Raw genomic sequence first — 5,962 nt, 5'->3', positions numbered from 1 at the left:
TATTCTAGGTACTCTGATTTCCATAGACATTTGAGAATTAGCTTGTAAATTTGCCCCAAAATGCCTTCTCCAGTATGAATCAGAATAATGATAATTTGATATTCCAACAATATTGAGTCTTCTAATCCCTGACTGTAATATATATTTTTCCAATTATTTAGATCTCCTTTAATTTATCTCAGCAATAGTTTTCAGGGATCGTTGTTATATGTGTTCTTATGCATTTAATTGTGGTGGACTTGCATCTCTATTCTGTCTATTGAATTTCATTTCCTTTTTTTTTTTTTTAATTTCAGTTTCTAAATGCTCACTGCTAGTATGGAGAAATACAGTAGATTATTACATGAATGTTACTGAGGTATAATTTAGGTACAGTAGACTGCATCACTTTAAAGTGTACAATTAAGACTATACTTTGAGGGATCATTTCTATAGTTTGTTACTACAGAAGTTTCTCTGAACATGTAGAGTACCCAAAACCATGAGGAGGAGGTGCAGTGTTCTCTCCTGAGCATGAAGCTGGCTTTAGGTGTTGTTTCCACAACTGCCAATTGCCACTGATGATCGTTCTCCTCCTCCTTTGGAGGAGTAAGAGAGAGAGGACGCAGTGTGAGTGCTTTCTCAACAAAAGAAAAATTTAAAGAGATAAACTGTACTACTAAATGCATTTGCACAGATGTACATACAATTGAAACTACTGCTCCATTCAGGACACAGGGCATTTCCTCTACCTCGAAGTTTCCCTTGGGTGGCCCCATTGAAGTCCCTCACTGCCTTCACCCGCAGCCCCAGGCAACCGCTGGCATCAAAGTGGGCTTGCATTTTTAACAACATTATGTAAATGGAACTTTTGTATGCCTACATTCCTTTCTGCAGCCTAAGGAGTCTAAAATGTATCCATATTACTACATGGATCACCAGTTCAAACTTTTTTATTGGTAAGTAGTATCCCTCTGTGTCGATATATTCTGTCTGTCCTTTCACCTATTAATGGACATCTATGTAGTTTCCTGGGTTTAGCCATTGTGAATAAAGCTATGATGAATATTCATGTGCGGTTTGTTGTGCGGCCATATTGTGTATATACTTATGAGAGGAACGGCTGTTGATGTGATTGGTAAATGTTGACCTGTGGTTCAGCTTTTCTCAGTGGTTGGACCATTTCTCATTCACACAAGTGTATGCAACTTCTAGTTACTTTACATCCTCACCACATGTGTTTTCCGTCTTCGTAATTTTAGCCACGGGGATGGAGGTATAATGGTAACTCACTATAGTATTAATTTATCATCCCAATGCCTGAGTGTGCTGTCGAAAACTGACCTCTGTGCTTCAGAGCCAAAATAGAAGATGAAGACAGAGTTTGGAATATTGAGGAACAATGGCTTTATTGCTTTTCGGGGCACAGGAGGCTAGAACAGGCCAAGGCCCTCGAAAACTGTAAGTCCCCTCCCCCCGGAGGCAGGGGCAGGGGGGTGGTTTATTTTGACAGAAACTGTGTGGTGCTGCCAGCCTCCTTCATCATGTCTTTAGGGTGGTACCAGGCTCCTGAAAGAAAAGGCTTAGAAGGTCGGAGTGGAGGTTTGCAGAAGAGAAGGAAAAGGTTACTTAGTTTAAAATTGAGCCTTGTGGAGACATTAGTGAAGCCATTTTGATTTTTGTTCAACTTTATGCTAGTAAGTGGTTTCAAGTGGAGCATCTTTTCAAGTGCTTTTTGGCCATTTGTGTGTCTTCTTTTGTGAAGCCTTTCTTCTTCTTCAAAAGCCAGTCTTTTGACCAGTTCTCCTACTGCATTGTCAATCAGACACAATCTGTGTCAGAACATTACACTGAAAACTACAGAGCATTACTTCAAGAATTTAAAGAACTAAATACATGGGGACATAAAATTTGTGGTGGACTGGAAGACTCATTATGGTTTAGATGTCCATTCTTCACAAATTGATCAACACATCTAATACAGTGCCAATCAACATTCCAGCAGATATTTTAGTAAGTATTTAAGCTGATCCAAATGTTTATATGGAAATGCAAATCATCTTGAATTATCAAAGCAATGTTAAGAAGAAGGAGAAAGCGACAGACTTACATTGTCTATTCCAGAATTACTGTATAAATATTTTTGCAATTTAAAAGTGATCGGTCCTATTATTATTCAGTGTAAGAGTTTCTGCACCTTCTCACTGCAGCTTGGATGTTGCTTGACCCCTTTTTCACTCTAGGTACTTGATTTAAAATTTAGCCAATATTTCCACAGTTTTTCAGTGGGGAGAGCATACTGAAGCTAGAAAGCATTTAACTTCACAGAGAGAAAGACAGATCGCTGATCATGAGGGCAAGGAGGACCCTAGAAGACTTAGCGAACTTGCCTCTATTTCCTCAGTTGGCCAAGACAGAGGGGGGAGCTACTGATAGCAGCAGTTTCCTCCGCAGAGCTTCATGGTGTTGACTGCTTTGGGCTAACACGGAACCTAGGTGTTGGCTATGTCCTAGAGGCTGAAATCGGGTCGAGGTCCAGGGCCCCTGAGCCAGGACAGGGCATCCAGTTGTTGGAAAACACAGAGGGAGACCAGGACAACCACTGAGACCATCCCCAGGCAGCACTGGCCACTTCCTCCAAGGAATCGACCACCAGTACACTTCTCATGACTTCTACTTACTCGACTGAGAGCCCCACGAGAATTGGGATAATGTTTTACTCATCTCTGTACTCATGACTCCTAGGACTAAACCAAGCACTGAGGAAGCTCTCAGAGACATCCCTTCACTGATCCGATAAAGGTGGTGGCAAATCTTGAATCTCAACTACATTCCTGTCCCAAATAGCCTGCAGAAATGCTCTCTGCTTTCTTCCAGGAGGCAACAAATACCCTTCCTTAAAGGGGAGCCTGCCCTACACTCTCAATGCCCCATGACCCTCCCCTGTGGTGAGCTCTGATGAAGAGGGGACGGTCATCTTGGATTCCTCTCAATGGTTCTGTCATTAAGAAGAGATGTCCTCAGGGGCGCCTGGGTGGCTCAGTCGGTTAAGCGACTGCCTTCGGCTCAGGTCATGATCCTGGAGTCCCGGGATCGTGTCCCACATCGGGCTCCCTGCTCGGTGAGGAGCCTCCTTCTCCCTCTGACCCTCCCCCCTCTCATGTGCTCTCTCTCTCTCTCATTCTCTCTCAAATAAATAAATAAAATCTTTACAAAAAAAAAAAAAAGATATCCTCGGCCTAGCCCCATCCCCACTCCATCCTCTGCACTGCCACCATACCTACCAGGTTAGGAGAGCTACAACAATTTTTAAAAAGATTTCATATATTTATTGGAGAGAGAGAGAGTGAGGCAGAAAGCAAGAGGGAGAGAGACAGAGGGATAGAGAAGAGCTGGGGAAGGGACAGGGAGAAGCAGACTCCACTGCTGAGCAGGAAGCCACCCCGGCCTGCCCATGGGGCTTGATCCCTGGAGCCTGGGATCATGACCTGAGCTGAAGGCAGACTCTCAATGAACTGAGCCACCCAGGTGTGCTGAGCTACAAGGTTTTGTTTGCATTCTTCCTCTCACTGCTTTGACCTCCTCAGTGAAATCTTACTGATGTCAGAATTCCAACTTCTTAACACAGACTAAGGAAAATGAAACACTCAACACACAGTCAAGACATAATTTGTGTAAAGTCTTTTACAACCATAAATTCAGAAGAATATAATTGGTATCACTCAGAGGCAAGGGTCTCCTACCCTGGCCCTTCCTGACCTTAGGGCAGAACTAGTTGCAGGAAGAATGGACATCTGCAACCCTTATCCAAACATCCCTGATCCCTCTGAGCCCACACTTACTTGGAGGACATCCACGGTGAGGGCAGCTCCAAGGTTAAAGCTAGGGGTCTGGGGCAGAGCCTCATGGTCACATCCTCCTCCTCCTTTTTTTTTTTTTTTAATTTTATTTATTTGTTTGACAGAGAGAGACATAGCGAGAGAGGGAACACAAGCAGGGGGAGTGGGAGAGGGAGAAGCAGGCTTCCCGCAGAGCAGAGAGCCCAATGCGGGGCTGGATCCCAGGACTCTAAGATCATGACCTGATCCGAAGGCAGATGCTTAAGGACTAAGCCACCCAGGCAGGTGCCCCTCCTCCTCCTCCTCTTGGAATTGGTGTTTTCCAAGAGTACAAACCAACACTGATCCATCCGGCGGGGCTCCTCGGCAGGTGCACAGGTTCACCATGGACGAAGTTACTCCCCTAGTTCTCCGTGCTCAGCTCCGGCTGCTCCTTGCACAGTTGGATGCTGCTGTATGCATTCCTCAGTTTCCCCTGATTTTTCCCGAACTCAACTTCTCCTTATTCTTACTTCCTTTGGCAACCTCCTGCAACACCATTGCCTTGTCCTTCCTTGGGTTATTCTCATCCTCCAAACCTGCTGATTTTCTGTCTTCCATCTGCTCCCTCCGTTCTCTGTTTTCAGTGTGGACTCAGCTCAGGCTCCTGCAGGAGACACACAGTGAAGGGACCAAGTAAGGTTTCAGCTGCAGTCCCCAGGGCTGCTTAACAGGCACCTCAGTCCTTCGTGTACTCATAGAAACTGAGCAGGAGGGACTTTTGAGAAATTGAATAACAACCTTATCTTACCAATGAGGAAACTGAGTCCCAGAAAGATTAAGAGATTTTCCCAAATTCCTTCATCAGTTGATGGCAGCAGAGCCCCCCCACAGGCCTTGGCTGCAAGCTTCCCTGTCAAGGCACCTAAAATACCCTCCGGGAACCCACATCTAAATTTCAGGGGACACTGAAATTAGAAGTTCAACTTAAAAATAAATAAATACTTTTCAGGAGACTTTGGATCTAATGTAGATATTTCCATTGTTAAAAATACCAGAAAGTCCTTCCTGGGGACAAATCTTTTCTCCCAGGTATATAATTCTGTTCCTTCTTTCACTTTCAAATCATTGGCTAAGAGATTAGGATCACAGAAAAGGTATGCAGGGAAGGACAAGTTCCTCTGTTACCCATCCTGGTCTTCCAGCTTAAGTAAGAATTAAGTTTACCTGAGTGGGAGTTCTTCAATTTACATTGAATACGCATGGAGAACGGATATTGAAATTGAGACCTTTAAAGAAATATAAAGTATTAAGGCAGACAGTTTTTATGCATTTTAGACAAGGAGACAATATATTTCTCCTCCAAAGGGATTTTGGGGAACTTTAATTTGGAGAGCGTCTACGCCAAATCTAGAACCTCTGCTTTAAAGTCCCTGGTGAGAAGGATGTCTTTTTACTTCTTAGTATAGGGGGTGCCTTTTTCATATGGGAGATTGGTTTCCTGCTTTCAGGGAGACAGAGGAGAGTTTGAGTGTCCTTGCACCAGTTTCTTTTCGAGTAGCTTCAATTCAAAATACTCAGTATTGTCGACCTCAGAGAGTCGTGGACCTGGGGCAGTGAAGGAACTGAGAAAAAGAGACGACAGTATAGCGAGGCACAGGGGACCCCGAGCAAACAGCCCGAGGTGCCGAGGTTTATTTTCCATAATCTAATATACCTTCTACAATGATATAGCTCTATAATGATTTACAGCAGGGGCTTAATAAGGCACATTCTTCCACAGGGTTAGTTAAGTGAAGCAATGGGAGCGGAGAAGGAGTAAAGAAATCTGTAACTGGCTGTGATCAGTTGTAAACACCATTGTACTCAGACCTTAACACAGGATAAGAGAACTAAGAAGGGAATGCACAGTGTGTTGTTTACATCTGGCTTCCTATCTACGAAACATCTTCTGCTGTGTACTTTAGAACAGAGCACATACATCCCAAGGGCATTTCACTCTGATCCTTTCGGGTTATTTTTAACCCTGCAATCTCGAGTTTTCTCAGAGATCTCGGAGTCTGAGTGAACATGCACCAGTGGTCGTTGTGGCGTTCTGTTTCCCACAAATATGCCATTGTGGTACATTTTGGGCAATCTGACCTTGGCGCCTATGGGTACCATGG

At 44.0% G+C, this 5,962-nt stretch overlaps 1 non-coding gene across 1 annotated transcript; it reads left to right on the top strand.

Moving 5' to 3' along the window:
* The first annotated feature begins 404 nt into the window (after positions 1-404).
* Positions 405-618, top strand: LOC135364242 (small nucleolar RNA U3). The gene has a single exon (XR_010411164.1). It is a non-coding gene; the product is annotated as a small nucleolar RNA U3 (small nucleolar RNA).
* The last annotated feature ends 5,344 nt before the right edge of the window (positions 619-5,962 follow it).

The sequence above is a fragment of the Mirounga angustirostris genome, unplaced genomic scaffold, assembly GCF_029215605.1.
Source record: "Mirounga angustirostris isolate CCGP_5_RB_7025 unplaced genomic scaffold, mMirAng1.0.hap1 SCAF_4, whole genome shotgun sequence".
Classification (NCBI taxonomy): Eukaryota; Metazoa; Chordata; class Mammalia; order Carnivora; family Phocidae; genus Mirounga; species Mirounga angustirostris.
Note: the sequence above shows the minus strand (reverse complement) of the source record. Positions and strands in the feature narration are given on the sequence as shown.